The sequence below is a fragment of the Lissotriton vulgaris genome, chromosome 4_1 (assembly GCF_964263255.1).
Source record: "Lissotriton vulgaris chromosome 4_1, aLisVul1.2, whole genome shotgun sequence".
Lineage (NCBI taxonomy): Eukaryota > Metazoa > Chordata > Amphibia > Caudata > Salamandridae > Lissotriton > Lissotriton vulgaris.
Genome location: NC_141691.1, coordinates 1,975,761,841 through 1,975,777,298, shown reverse-complemented (window position 1 = coordinate 1,975,777,298; position 15,458 = coordinate 1,975,761,841).

The following is a 15,458-nucleotide window of genomic DNA, read 5'->3' as shown; positions in this document are numbered from 1 at the left end:
AACAATATGGTATTGTTGTATTTCTCCTAAAGTGTACAGACAAAGAAGTTATGAGACTTTTTTGTCTGTAAGCCGAAATTCAGCCTTCCAGTGGTCTGTCCTGTTGGTCAGAGTTAAGTAGATTAGCCAGGCTCCTTTGATGAGGTGATAAATAGCCTCTGAAGTTAGATAGCTCTTCTGGGAGGGCAGGGTTCTGCTACATAAGACTGCCAGAGCAGGGGGAGTGGCTGTAAACCATATTCTTCAATGGAAGGAGGAGACAGGCATAAGAAGTCAGCTTCAATATACACCTCTCCTCTGTGAACCCAGCTAGATGGTGGGATTAAGGAAAGAATTAGAAGAGGCAAGGGGGAGAGCCTATGGAGATTAACCATCCTGGGTGGGGGGGGAGGGGGTTAGGCAGCTCTTCTCTTCCTACTGGAAAATCAGTCAATGTGAATTTTGGAGAAATGGTGGTCTCTGTGATAAAATAGTGCCACACTTTGGGGGATGTGCCCATATCCTGGAGTGTTGCCCTGCACCTCATTAGACAGGATTGCCCTCCTGCCTCCAGAGAACTTGGAATAAGTATCTGAGAGGGGCGGAGCCTCTCAGACCTGCTGCTTGAAACTTAAGAGAGAAGGAGGGTCTGTGCTGAGGAGTTTGATTGGCTTCAACCAGGCCCTGCACTCTGAAGACTGAGACTGTTGCACAACCTGAACTACAGACCTGTGGACCTAACTGGGTTCAAAAGGACTGAAGAGTGGACGCCCTATAAGCTACAGGTTAACAGAGCTCACTTGGAACATCACTATCAAGAATACTCTGCCTGGAGAATTACCAGTGGATTTGTAAGGGTTTTGTCCAAGTGGATTGTGGAAACTGAAGTCCCAAACATCCAAGGACCATCTTGGAGCTTCCAGACCTTTGGAGTAAGTTTTGGACAATTTTGGACCGTTTGGGAAACCTCAGGAAAAAGTTTGAGAACTTTGGAGAAGTTTGGAGCAACTTTGAGAAAAAGCTCCATAAGTGGACTGACACGACCTGGCAAGAAAAGCTGGCAACCCTCAACAGTGAGTATGCCCACGCCAGGTTCGTCCCACTGAAAAGCTTCGGAGGTCTGACTTCCAGAGTGAGACCGGGAGGAGGTGAAAACCCAAGCCAGCGAACCCTCACAGAAGCCGGCCTGGTGAAGAGCAACGAGGGACCTCTGATGAAAAAGCTCCTTAAAAGTTTCTGAGTCCGCACGTTGGAAAGTTGACCGGGACCAACCGCGAGAGCCAAGCAGTTGACCTTCAACAACGAGCCGGCCTGGATCCCTAGTTCGTCCCGCTGGAAAGCTCCGGAGGTCAGACTTCCATACGTTTGCCTGGGAGCTCATTGCAAGGCAAGCCGGCGAACCATCACCGAATCTAGACTGGCTGAGAGCTTTGAGGGACACCGGGAAAAAAAACTCCTGAAATGTTTTCAAGTCAGAAAGTAAAAACTTTGACCAATTCCTACTGAGACGGGTAGCTGTGCAGGGCTCCTTTGCAGTAGGCCTGAAACTTTGACCCGGACTCGAGCCTCCAGATGTCCCACTAGGCACTATAGGTTTCTATGAGATATATACTGCTACATTTTCAAAAATTCATATCTTAGGTTCCCTATATTGGAATTTTTTTCCGTTTTGGTGTCATTCTAAAGACAATTGTTGTTTTCATATTTTCATAAACTGGTGTTAGATTTTTATTTTGAGTATTGTCTTAATTATTTACTGAATTGGTGTTTTTAAATGCTTTAGATACCTGTCTTTAAAGTTAAGCCTACCTACTCACAGCCAAGCTACCAAGCATTGGGCATGGGCATAATTTTCAAAGACCTTTACCAAGCCCACTATTGTTTAGTGGCCTTATTGCCAGTGGCAGATATACATTTGCCACTATATATAACCACCATACAACACCAGTGCTCATGGGCGTCCGCAGACATTTTTCCAGGGGGGGGGCAAAATGTTAACGTCATCGCCATCCTCCGACAAGATGTGTGCCAGGTGAGGCACACAAAACACTGGGGTGCAGAACTACAATAGACTCAATTAAATGCCAGGAATCCAGGACATGTGAGTGACCCTGCCAAGGGCCAACAAACACCACCTGTAGGGAAAACGCTAAACTTTCTGACAAGGTGCTTTATCTCTGTCTGCTAGGTGGGCAGACTTCTGGGTCCTCGATCCAACACCAATCAAGGCTGTCTTCAGGACGATTCGATTTGTATCAGAATACTTTAAAACAGCCTATGATTACAGGACCAGATTAAATATACTATATGCACAGTGTATGTTAGGGATTATTTGTAGCACACATATTTACCAATATTGGCTTTTTGGTGTTAGAATGCATGATAACTTTTATCCAAAGGTAAAGTACAACGTCAAAGTTAGTAATAAATAATGCAGCAATCACACACGCTAGTGATTTGACAGTGGGTGCTCCCTTTACTAGAATTCCCCGGGCATTGCTACATTTTACACACATTCAATTAATTTATACAAAATAAAATGTATAGGTCCAAATGTTAGCTATATTTTTTAAAAGAAACTTAGAGTCCCTCTACGTGTAGTCAATGTCAAACTGACATCATGCACACGTTTAGGGATACAATAATGGCCAGCTCCCTTATGCGGAAGTCCGGCACCGTAAATGTGTGGCACATGCGGCGCCCGCAGCTGCGCCACATCACAGGTCCAGGGATGCTGAGTCTTACACAGTGGTCGAAGTGGGGGAAAAAAGTAGGAGAACAGTGGGCGGAGAATCAGAGGGCGGGAACAACCAAAGGATTGGATCTGTAGGTGGAGCCAGAGGTGTGGCTCGAATGCGCAGACATCCCAATTTTTAGTATTTGTTTGGCATTTCACTGCCCAGTTTAATCAACCAATGGATACACATGATTATTTAAGGTTATAATGAGTTATTGACATTAAAATATATTCACAAAGTGGTATATGCTTCTAATCACAGAATGTACCAAATACGATAAAATGTGGAAACACAAGCCATTTGTCTCCGAGCCATGGAGTTTCTGTCATCAGCACTTCACCCTTTTTCAACAACAGCAGTTTAAACATGATTGGCAAAATATCCTAGTTTGAAAATGTTTTTTCTAAAATTATGGCTCTGCCATATTTGCCTCATAATGCAAGATCTACTGCATGATCTGACCATTTAAACTAATAAATTGTTTGTAGCTCAAACATATCAAAAGTTAATATAAAATGTGACTTGTGTTGCTGCGGAGTGTATGGCCTATTGTAAAGGTTGACAGGTCACCTTTCTCACTGCTGCATTTGTGTGTTACACTGGTTCTAATAAGGCAAAATCTTTCCAGAGACTGTTAGCATGTGTACACACGTCAAAATAATAAAATATCTGAAAATATACTGCATTACACTGCAGCCTTTTTTTAATGCATAATTTAGTCAACTCTACGGCATCATTTTGTCATCCTTTGCTGCATAATAAATTCCAGTGGCCCCACAGCAGGCAGCACATGTTAAAAGTGCTTGTGATTGAAGCAGGGAGACTGTGAAGTTTGCGAACTTAGTTTTGTGTGTGCAAATCCTGCATTGCCAATCCCTGGTGAATTGCAGCTACTGCTGCTGAAACAAGGCCAATGGAGGTACCTTTGGGTGAGGCAGATTGGCCTCAAGGGCATGGCCAGCCATAGCACTGGTTGTGTCCTGTGCATAAATGTTTGTTAGTGCCCCCCAATGACCACCTCTGCCATGGATTCCTTCACTACCACCATTTAACTGTGCCCCCCAAGTCTCTACAACCACTCTCTCTTATATGCATTTAATTTGATTTACAGCGCCAATCATACCATTGTAGGGTGTCAGAGCATTTTACATCACACACATTACACAGAGACAATCAATATTTGTGTAAATCACTGTATACAAAATGTTACATAAGACTAAGGACTACAAGGTGTAGGAGTCACATGAAAACCATACTAGTAGCCCGTATAGTGTTATAGTGATTGGTCTGGAGAAACACAATACCCGGAATTTAAAACCTAATACCATGGGGGTTCTCCTTAATAATCAGAATTGATTTCTGTCCAAAAGAACACTTTTTGGGACATTAGGATAGTCAAAGACTAGGGGACGGGGGGTGGGGGGGAATTACGCTCGTATTTATACCATGCAGTTTGTATGCAGCTCTTAGATGACAGTTAATAGCTCACTGTTCTAAGTTACGATTTTAACTTATAAACTGCAAGTAACAAAAGGATCTCTGACAAAAGCAGTAGCCCACTGACCTATTTACATTATGTGCACTTTGTGATCTGCATGGCGCATGTTCTTTGCAGCCGGTACATTAACCCTCTAAGCTACCTTTCCATGAGTCAAAACTTCCACTAGACAAAATTCTGATCTCTCTCTAGGAAGAACAATAAAAGAAATGAGAGGAAAGAGAGTGAGAACCCCGTCTTGAAGTTACGGTTTTCATGGGTGTCCGCAGGGGGGGGCAAGGAGGGTCGCTCCAGGGGGGGGCAAGCGCCCCTCTTTGCCCCCCTTGCGGACGCCATTGCCGGTGCATCTCATTGAAACCCGCCCCAGCACCTGCAGAAACCAACTCACGGAACAGCGCATCACTGCCAATGTAGTCTAAAGAGATCCACACATCCTGCATGGATAATCCTGGCGCATCACATTGGGAATCAATGCATCTCAGCTTTGGCGCTTCGCCTACGGAACTGGCACATCTCCACAACTGTGGTATGAACATTGATACATTGCCGAGGCATCGCTAAACTGCACCCCACATTTAGCTGTTGCAACCAGGATAAGGTAGTTTGTTCTCCAGGGGATGCTTGTGTCCTGCACCCGGCCTGCACTCCATTGTAGTTGGCTCAAACTATTGACTTTGCCCCAGTCCAGTGCGACCAAATTACCCACCTATTGGCCCCTAGAAGCAATTAGCGCCAGAACTCTTTTTATTCATTAAAAATCCATATCTCAACTTGTATACATTTGATTTTTGTTGTTTTGGTATTGATTTATTTATAAAGGTATTAGCTATTTTTCTATACCTGTGTGGAGTCTTTCTGTGGCATTTTCATTGTGTTGTTGTGTGTTGTGCTGCACAAATGCTATGACTGTTTGGATTAGCCTGCTGCTCTGTCCCAAGCAACCAGAGGGTGAGCACAGGTTATCTTTTAGTGTGTATCTGACTTACCCTGACTAGAGTGGTGGTCCCTACTTGGACAGGGTGCATACCTTTGCCAATTGTAGAGGCCATTTCCAACAGACTGCTACTCTGCTGCCCTGTTGCACTCCTGCCCAAGTAAACAGGACTGGACCTGCATCTTGAACCCAGGACCATCAGAGTCTTAGTTCTCGCCCAAGGGAGAGTTGGCTGGCCTGCTGATCAGAGCCTCAAGTACAGAAAAGGCTCCAACCACAATGAAAATATGGTCACACAAATAGATATCAAATCATATTTGTTCAATTTTGGATGTAAAATTGAAAACAGCATCAAATATTGATCAACAAAGTGCTCAAGGTGAAAAGTGCACACATAGTGCACATAAAGAACAAGTGAATGTTGCAAAATGAAACACATAAAAGAACAGGAAGCTGTGAAAGTTACTACATTAATAGATATTGTGGATGAATAGAGCACGTCCAATGTTTCAGTAAAGTATCATGGCACAATAAACGTCCATTTATCTGCCAGTGTATTTCAATGGCATTTAAACCTTCTTCAATTTGAGGTCATCATCAGGACAAAGGGAGCACAACACATAGGATTGCTGCCTGGGGAAAAATCAACAATATTTCTAAAAAGAGTTTATATTCTAACAGAGGAAACAGAAAATCATATGGCCATATTTGAGGTGCCTGTTATGAAACCAGGAAATCTGAAAAGCAGCTTCAGTCGGCTGTTCCTTATCCATTCAGCAACGGCCTTCATTCTTTCGTAAATTTTGGTTTTGGTGGTGTGGGTTTCCTTGGTGAGGGAGAGTATCAGTTGGGTGTCATCGGCGTAGGAGAGGATGTTGAGGTCATGCCGATGGGCGACGTGGGCGAGCAGTGCCATGTAGATGTTAAACAGAGTTGGGCTGAGGGATGAGCCCTGGGGTACACCGCAGATGATCTTGGTGAGGAAGGAGGTGGTCCAGTCCAGGGCCTTCTCTTGGATCCCAGCATTGTGGAGGCAAGTTTGTAGTGTGTGGTGACAGACCGTGTCGAAGGCGGCTGACAGGTCCAGGAGGATGAGGGCCGCCGTTTCTCCGTTGTCCAGCAGGGACTTGATGTCATCGCTGGCGGCGATGAGGGCAGTCTTGGTGCTGTGGTTGCTGCAGAACCCGGACTGGGAAGGGTTCAGGATGTTGTTCTCCTCGAGGTAGCGCGTCAGTTGTTCGTTGACGGTCTTCTCAATGACCTTTGCTGGGAACGGGAGCAGGGAGATGGGCCAGAAGTTCTTGAGGTCCTTGGGGTCCGCCTTGGGTTTCTTGAGTAAGGCGTTGATCTCGGCATGCTTCTAGCTCTCCGGGAAGGTTGCTGTCTCGAAGGAGGTGTTGATGACTTTCCGAGATGGGGTGCAATGGATGTGCTGGCTTAGTTGAAGATGTGGTGTGGGCATAGATCTGACGGAGATCCGGAGTCGATGTTGTTCATGATTTTGATGGTGTAAACGTCATTGATGTTAGTCCAGTAGAGCAGGCGGTTGGTGCGGATGGTGGTCGTGGGGGCGGAGGTCTCAGTGGTTGTCGGGGTGGTCGTGGCGTTGATACTGTCGTGGATATCTGTGATCTTGCGGTGGAAGAAGGTGGCCAGCGAGTCGCACAGGTCTTGCGAGGGTGGGACATCGTTGGTGTTGGAGCTGGGGTTAGAGAGTTCCTTCACGATGTTGAAGAGCTCTTTGCTGTTGTGCGCATTGTTGTCTAGGCGGTCTTTGAAGGAGGCCCTTTTGGCGGATCTGATGAGGTGATGGTGTCTGCGGGTGGCATTCTTGTGGGCAGCGTGGCTGTTCGGTGTTTGTTCACGGAGCCAGATCTTCTCCAGCTTTCGGCAGGTTTGCTTGGAGGCCCGGAGGTCTTCAGTGAATCAGCTGGCTTTCTTGTTGGTATGATTGTTGGAGGGTTTCTTGATCGGGGCGAGGGTGTTGGCGCAGTCGTTGATTCACTGTCTGAGGTTACGGGCGGCGGTGTCGGGGTCGGTATGGTCGGCAGGTAGGCTCCGGCCGAGGGTGGTAGTTAGCTGGTCTTCGGTGACTTTACTCCAGCAGCGGTGAGGCATCTGTTGGGTGCGGTGGTGCGAGGTGGGTTTCTTGAAGGTGAAGTGGATGCAGCGGTGGTCGGTCCAGTGGAGTTCGGTGGTATGGTTGAAGGAGACATGGGGGCTTGCGGAGAAGATGGGGTCAAGCGTGTGACCGGCGGAGTGGGTGGGTGTTGTGACAAGTTGTCTGAGTCCAAGGTTGGCTACGTTGTCGATCAGGGTGGTGGAGTTGGTGTGGTCATTGTTCTCGAGGTGGAAGTTCAGGCCCCCGAGGAGGATGTAGTCCTTGGAGGCGAGGGCGTGTGTGCTGGCGAAGTCGGCGATGTAGTCGCTGAACTGTGGTCGGGGTCTGGGCGGTCTGTAGATGAGGGTTCCTTTGAGGGTGGTGTTGGGGTCGGTGTGGATCTGGAAGTGCAGGTGTTCGGCGGTGCTGAGGGTGTCATCGGTGTTGGTCGAGACTCTGAGAGTGTTCCTGTGGATGATGGCGATTCCCCCTCATGCTCTGTTGGTGCGGTCCTTGCGGGTGATCTTGTAGCCTTCCGGGATGGCTATGGCTATGTCGGGTGCCGAGGCGGGGTTCAGCCAGGTCTCCGTCAGGAAGGCGACGTCTGGGGAGGTTGAGTCGAGTAGGTCCCAGAGTTCAACGGCATGTTTTCGGGTTGAGAAGGATGCATCTGAGGTGGTTGGGTTCTTTCCTGGTCGGCAGCGTGGTGGGGCGGATGCTTGTGAAGCTGCAGTTCCGGCAGGTGAAGGCTCCGTGGGTGCACTTCGGGGTGGCCAGGAAGCAGGTGTGTGATCGTCCGGTGTTGAGTCCGTGGAGGGTTCTGGAATCGTAGCATTGTCGGGCGTCATGGCGTTCGTGGTGTTCAGGGGTCCTGGCGCTGGGAGTAGTCCAGGCACGGACGGGCACAGACAGGCTTGCCTTAGGTGTGCCAGCGGCGCGCAAGCGGCATGCCCACTTCCATATGAGGGGGCTTCCATATGAGGGGATGTGGGAGGGAGGAGCAGCTGGGAGGCGGGAGCGGGGCGGCGAATGGGATTGCAGGTGGGCGGGGCCACAGGGATGCAGTTGCGGGGAAAATGGGTGGGCCACGGGAGAACTGGGCACAGGAAGGAAAAACAAGTTTAGGCAAGAAAACAAGTACAGGCACAGAGGAATAAAAACAAGTCTGGGCAAGAAAGCAAGTTAGGCACAGGGGAATAAAAACAAGTCTGGGCAAGAAAGTAAGTACAGGCACAGGGGAATAAAAACAAGTCTAAGCGATAAAGCAGCAATATCTGCATCACCCTATTATCAAGGCAGCGTTAAGTCAATTAACGTGGCTTAAAGCCACGTTAATTGACTTAATGCTGTCTTGGTAATAGGGCCCCTTTCACGATAAACTCATCGTGAAAGGGGGCGTGCAGTGGGTGTTGTGGTGGGCGTTCCACCGCAACACCCATTCACTTTGAGTCTGCCACCTATTATCAAGCCTGGTGATAATAGGTGGCAGCGCCAAATTTAAGAACAGGTCAGACCTGTTCTTAAAGTGGTAAAATGAGGAGAAATGCTTCATTTCTCCTCGTTTTTGCTTTTTCCATGTGTGCTGCCTTGTGCAGCACACATGGAAAAAGCAAAATGCCAAGGTTTGTTTATATACAGGAAGGTGTCCCTTCCCTTACATAAACAAACCTCTTTTTAAAAATGCCAATTTGTAACGTACATGTGTGCTGCATAAAGCAGCACACATGTAAGTTACAAAATGGCATTTAAGCTTTGTTTATGTGCAGGAAGGAACTCCTTCCTGTAAATAAACAAACCTTCCCTGCCTGCGCTGGCGTTAAGTTGTAAAACTTATCGCCATCGCAGGGGGAAACGCTAGGCTGCACCATATCCTAAAATCTATCTATGGGAAGAAGCGGCTTAGAACAGAAATATCTCGCCTGAATAGTTATCTGTTGCTCTAGTTATGCTTTGAAAAAATGGGCATTCACTACACTTTGGCGGAATAAACAAGCTACTGCTTCTATTTAAGACCCCACAGTCTTTCCATAGTCAGTTTTTTCATCCTATCTAACCGGCCTGAACCTCCTGGGGAAACGGGAGTGGCACCTTGCTCTCACGTTGTGGATCGAAGAGTGACCACGGCTGTAAAACTGAACTGTTCCCCCTTTTGCTCCCCCTCGTATACATGCCCTGATGAAGGTGTCGCCATAGAATGGGCTGGGCACCGAAACGCGCGTCGGCGTGGTAACCATCTTTTCTGCCTACATCACCTGACATCTCCCCAGCAAGCTGCTGAGAGGATACCGCAGAATTACCTCAGTGTATTTGTGTGCGATGGGTTTTGAGGTTTCTGTATTTTGTTAATTGAATGAATGGATTGAATGTGTTGGTTGATCTGAGTGGAATGAGTCTGTGTTATTGAATGAAAGATGAGAGGGTGCGTAGGGGATATGTATTTATGTATATTGTGATTCCATCACCTTGCTTTGCATGTATTTGAAGGATGATGTTTTTACATGTTTCTGAAATTAAATTTATATTTTGAAAAATGAAAATAAAACTATATATTTATTCTGAAGCTGTGTTGAGAATTTGATTGTGGTGACCGTGACCGTCAGTGGGCTCACAGTTGTGTTGTTTGACTATTGTGGGACTCTTCATGAGCCCTTAAACTAAAATATATAGGGCAGACCTTTCTTTTTTGAATTTGGATGCACCATATCCTTGTTAATATGGTGCAGCCTGGCATTTCCGAAGTGGCGAAGAGAGGCGTTAAGCCAAGGCGGCTAACACCTCTCTTCGCCACTTTGCTGCTAATTTGCCCCTATGTGTTTAACTTAGTCACTTAAAGGGGATTTCAGTCAGATGTTAATGATAAGTCTGTTGTGCCATTCATATTTTTTCCTTTACTCAATATTGTTTAGATTGATGAGGGCCCAACAGCTTCCCAAACAATAACATTTTGCAAAAACCAAAATAGGAATTGCCACAGTCAAACGTCTGGTAGCCAACACCAGACCTCTTAGCTTTGCCAACGCTTGTTTAATGTGCTTCAAGCACATTTTATGTAAGTACATTTCAAGTTAGTAGGAAGGTGGACGGATGTGTTATGTTTTCTCCCTTTTTATGTTCAGTAAAATTCTTCTGTGTACATTCAAAGTTAAAGTTTAGAACTGCAGTGTATCTGTTGTGCATAGCTCTGCAAGTGGCAATTGTATCAATGTGGTCTTTTTAGATCGGTCCTGATTACGTGTTGCATGTGCTACATGGGCAAAAGCTCCACACACTTAAATCCAAGTACCATTTGGAAAAAATATATGAAATTCCCTATTCCATGGGTTTATAACTTTCATTGTTTCCTTCTCTGAGCAAGTGGTGAGGTCCGCAGGAGTGTGTGTGAGTAGGGCACAGGCGTGCAGAGTGTGAGGGAGAGAAGGGAAGATGTAGACTGTTATGGGGAGCCTTTTATTTTTCGTATGTGTCTTGGTAGAATGCAGGGGATGGGCCAGTTTGTACTGCAGCCCATTCCGTAAGGTAACTTCTCCCAAACAAATTCTGGATGTTCAAATCGAGTCCAGTGTTCTACTTTTCAATAAATCAGTATTATTGAGTGAAGAAATGTGTGATTGTTTCAAACAACCCCAATGCACCGACCCCGAACCTTGCCACCTAACACATTCCTACCACCTTCAGACCCTCTCCACCTGACCACCCTCCAAACTGGGCTGGCATCAATTTGCTTTTCATGTGCCAATGACCCAATTTTTTAAATACTAAATGTAAAGTGTATGTTGTTGCTAAGCCCTCACGTCTGTTGGGTCATTAGCATAGTGCACCAGCATGTGAATACAGGTTTTCTGAGTCATCCTGTAACTATGTTCTGGTTTTCATATTCTGCTCTGGTATGTCCTGCAGGAGCCGAACCCCAATAACCACCTGATCCCCAATATTTGATCACCCTAAATGTTTACTCCTTAACTCTTTCTCAGGAAAATTCAATTTAGCAGAGTTAAACATAATAAAATATTAGAAGCATAAAGGACGGAGTTCTACATCAAAATGGAGCAAAAGGTATATTTAGTACAGAATAGTTAAAAGGCATTATAGAGGAAATTGCAAGCATTTCCATGAAGGCCTAATTACAGAAGTATGGATTCATGCAAAACCATAAAACTATATAATCCCTAGCTAGGCAGAATCTAAATACAAAATCTGTGAAGCTCTTAAAGAGCATTGACAGCAAAATAGGAGCGCCGCATGTCGCCTACGAGGAAATAGTAAAAGAATCCCACGGAAAACAGCATCCCAGTAGTTTTATAGACAAATCAAACAAGCTATAAGGAGATTCTGCAAATTCAGCATGATATGATCATGGCAATCAGAAGCAACAACGTAATATTTATAAATGACGCAATTATGTAACACACACCCATTTCTTAAGGTAAGAGATATCTTCCACCCACTCTCACACAAACTGTTCTTCTGTGAAGATTAGCACAAAATTAAACATTTCTTAAGCAATGGCTCATAGACCTGGCACCAACACGTCTTCAGTGGAACTTCGAGAGGAAGTCCTTGAAAATGATTCTTTGGGTACACGTTGGAAGCTTCATTCACAATACATGTTTTCTAACTAATGTTGTTTATCTTTAATATACTGATGCCATTCACTTGTAGCTCCACGGAAATGAGGCGAGAGGTTGCTTTGCAGCGAGACACTGATTGGGAGAATAAATGAGCAAAAGAAGTTTTACAGAACACTAGAAACTACATCCATTTTTTAAAACTATGGCGCATTACACAAAAATGTGGCATAACTATTCAGATGATTCTTTACACTTCCAAGTAACCTAGGGGACTTGTTTTAGGCGCAACCTCGTTAGTTATTTACAACTCTAAGTATCAAAAAAATCTAATTTTGAAAAAATTATTTTTACACAAAATGTTCACATTTTGCATCTTTTGAAAATGCTACATGAGTCCTACATTGGGTGGCAGTGTCATGCTCAATGTTATATTTTGTTCATTTGTAAAGCGCACTGTCACAGGCGAGGGTATCCTTAGCTGCAGTGGAGGCTCCGCCACTAGGGCGGAGGAGCGTCGCCCCACAGGAAAAATAGAATGATAATAACAATGTTATTATTTTATTTTTCATTATTGGCTATGTAAAGCCGGTGTGGGTGGGGTGGGACTGCACTTCCCGCAGAGCATGGAAAGGATTGGTGGCATTTCCCTAAGTGTGAATGAGGGTTTTCCCGGCTGTCTCAGCTTTTACAGCCCGATGGAGAACATGCCCAGGCTCCCATTCCCTTGCTGAGCGCAGAACCACGGTGCTCAGACCAATCACAACGCTGCACTGGGAGTCGGAAGCCTCGATGCTACCTGCTTTGTGGACCTGAAGAGGACAAGCTTGTAGAACCGCTGGGAAGGTGTTTTTTTTCTTTGCACCTTTTCTGTTCTTTAACTAGCTGCCTGTCTTTTGCAGTAGGTAGCAAGGGGGGTGGTTCACCATGGGCGGTCCAAGTTTTGGAGGCGGTTGCATCCTCACCACTCTGAACTCTTACCTGCGACTGTCGCGGGCGGCAAATGCAGAAATCACCAGCAACCGCCGCTCTTGCCCACCGCGGGGTGGCAAACGCCGTGACCATCATGGGCAGCCAAAGGTCTAGTTACACCATTGGTCTTTTGACATTGTTCTGTCAAGGTTTTTGTAAAACGTTATAAATATATTAAACATACAGAATTGGCTACAACCAGAAGCAATTTTGTGACTCAAAAAAGCACACATTTCCATAGTAATCCCTGGGAAACTACTTTGTGTGCTGGTGTGCTCCTTGTGAATGAGTCAGTCACAGTGATGCTGTTAGAATTGGGGGTCCCTGGTTGGCGCAGGTATGTACTTGCGACCGGCAGGGACCCTCTCTTCTACGTCAGGGCAAAGGATTACTCCCAGAAATAACCCCTGCTCACCCTCTAGGTAGTGTGGCGCAAGCAGTCTAGGCTAAACTCTGGAGTACATAGGGTTAAACATTTGCAATATCACACACAATGACCACTAACCAACCACACAATGACACCAAACTGTATTCTTGTAAAAATATATCTATTTATATATATACTTCAAGTAGGCTTGTAAATACAGTCTTGGTACAACTCAAAAATGGTTCCAGTGATTCTTTAAATATGCCACAGATCTTATTAGCAATAAGCAATCTTTAGTGTCCCTGGGTCTCAAAATGACCCTTCAATGCTTAATCTTGTCCCCACAATGGTTCAAGTACCGTGTGCCGCGTGCTGGTACAGTTTGTTGGTGCTAGTACGCTTCACAGAGCCTCAGTGCGACTCGTTCGGTATATCCAGCGTGGCCCCGCTAAACCTCACGCATCTCGCGTGAGAAGCGCACGGCGCTGAAGAAGGGGGCGAGGCGTACTGTGTGCTGGAGCTGTGCGAGGCGTACCGAAGCTGGGACGTCTCGCAGGTACGGCCTCACAGCGGAGGGGCCTCAGGGGGCTCGAGGGAGTGCGCGCCTCACGGACTTCGGGTCCTGAGCGCCGCGCACTTTACACACAGTCACAGTACCTTCTTGGGGGTGGGTTTGAAGGCCACAGCAGCGGGGGTCAGTTCTGGTCACGTCGCGGTGCTCCTTGGGGGCAAGGCGGGCTACGGCTCGTCAGGCATAGGCGCAGGGCTCTCAAAGGACGGTGCGTTGTGGGGCAAACAGACGTAACCGCAGCATACGCTTCGACCCTGGAGGGGGAGCGGCTGCAGGTGGTGCGGGCAGGAGTACGGGTTGAATCCCACGGGACGTACTCTCCTGCTGGACGCTCGTAGCTGTGCACTTCACAGCAGCAGAGCCTTCCTTCAGTGCGATCTCGGCGGGGAGGTCGAGGCGGGGCGGGGGTCCGTCTTTACTTTACGGGCTACGGCGTTGGGGGTCAGCAGCTCGTGGTGCTCGGACCGGACGGGTCCTCCTTACGTTGCAGACCCAGGCTCAGCTTTTCCAACAGTTGACGGTGCTCGGCCCATTGCGGCTGGGCTTTACTTTGCTTCCTGTGGGTCGGCCAAGCAGAGGTCGTGGTGCTCAGTGGACGGGGGACGCCCTGCTTCGTGGAATGTGCGGGGAGGGTTCCTCACGCACTCCGCTCCCCTGAATCAGCGCTGGAGGGTCAGACCACTTCAAGCAGCAGCTTCTTCCTTCTGGGGGGGGTAGCGCCCAATGTTCGTGGGGCGCAGTTCAGGGGGCAAGTTCCACAGCAAGCCCTTGGAGATCTTTAGTAGAAGTTTGGCACAAAGTTCGAAATTAAAGCAAAAGTCTCTTTCAGTCTTTTCTCTTCTCTCCTTCTGCAGCAAGGCACCAGACACAGGCCAGAGACAGTACTCCTCCTTGTAGTCCTTCCAGGTCCTTCTCTTCGGGCAGAGTTTCTTCTGTAGCACAAACAGGATCTAATTTACAAGGAGCAGGGCTCCTACTTTTATACCCCATTTCCTTTGTCTTCTCAGGCCAGGGGGGCCTCTGCATAATTTCTTTCAGTCACTAAGCTCTTGTTGGGTGTACTCTGGTGTCTTCTTTCAGTGTGAGGGGCAGGCACATCAGACGCTCCGCAGGAGGTGGAGCCAGCATTGTGTGGCCAGGGTCAGCCAGGAGTACCTTGTTGATGGTGCTTCGCCCTTCCTGGGCAAGGTGCAGGCTGAGTCATCAGTCGCCCCCCAGGGGGGCGAAACCAGCATTGTGGTGGCAGAGCACAGCCTGATTAAAAGTCCAGGGCCACTCCTACCTCCCACTAAGGAGTAATCCTTGCATTCACCACCTGTCATCCCCCAGCACTGTCACTCACACATCCCAGGCAGTCAGATACACATCCTAGCAGAGGTGGGCTGAAATGGTTAGGCAAGCAAATGCCAACTTTCTAAAAGTAGCATTTGCAAACACAGGATATTAAAATAACCTTTACTAAAAGAAGTATTTTATTATTCGGAGTTCAGGCATACTAAACATTATTTTCTACCATGTTCCCTGAACCTGCTGGGATTATAGAGTGTAATAATTCCAGCAGCCCATCTGGCCTAAAGGGAACAGGTAGCCTTACAATAGTGAAAAACGAATTTGGCAGTAATTCACTATTAGGACATGCCACACACATCAGAGCATGTCCTACCTTACACTTACAATGCACCCTGCCCTTGGGCCTACCATAGGGGTGACTAATATGAAGTTAAGGGTAGGTT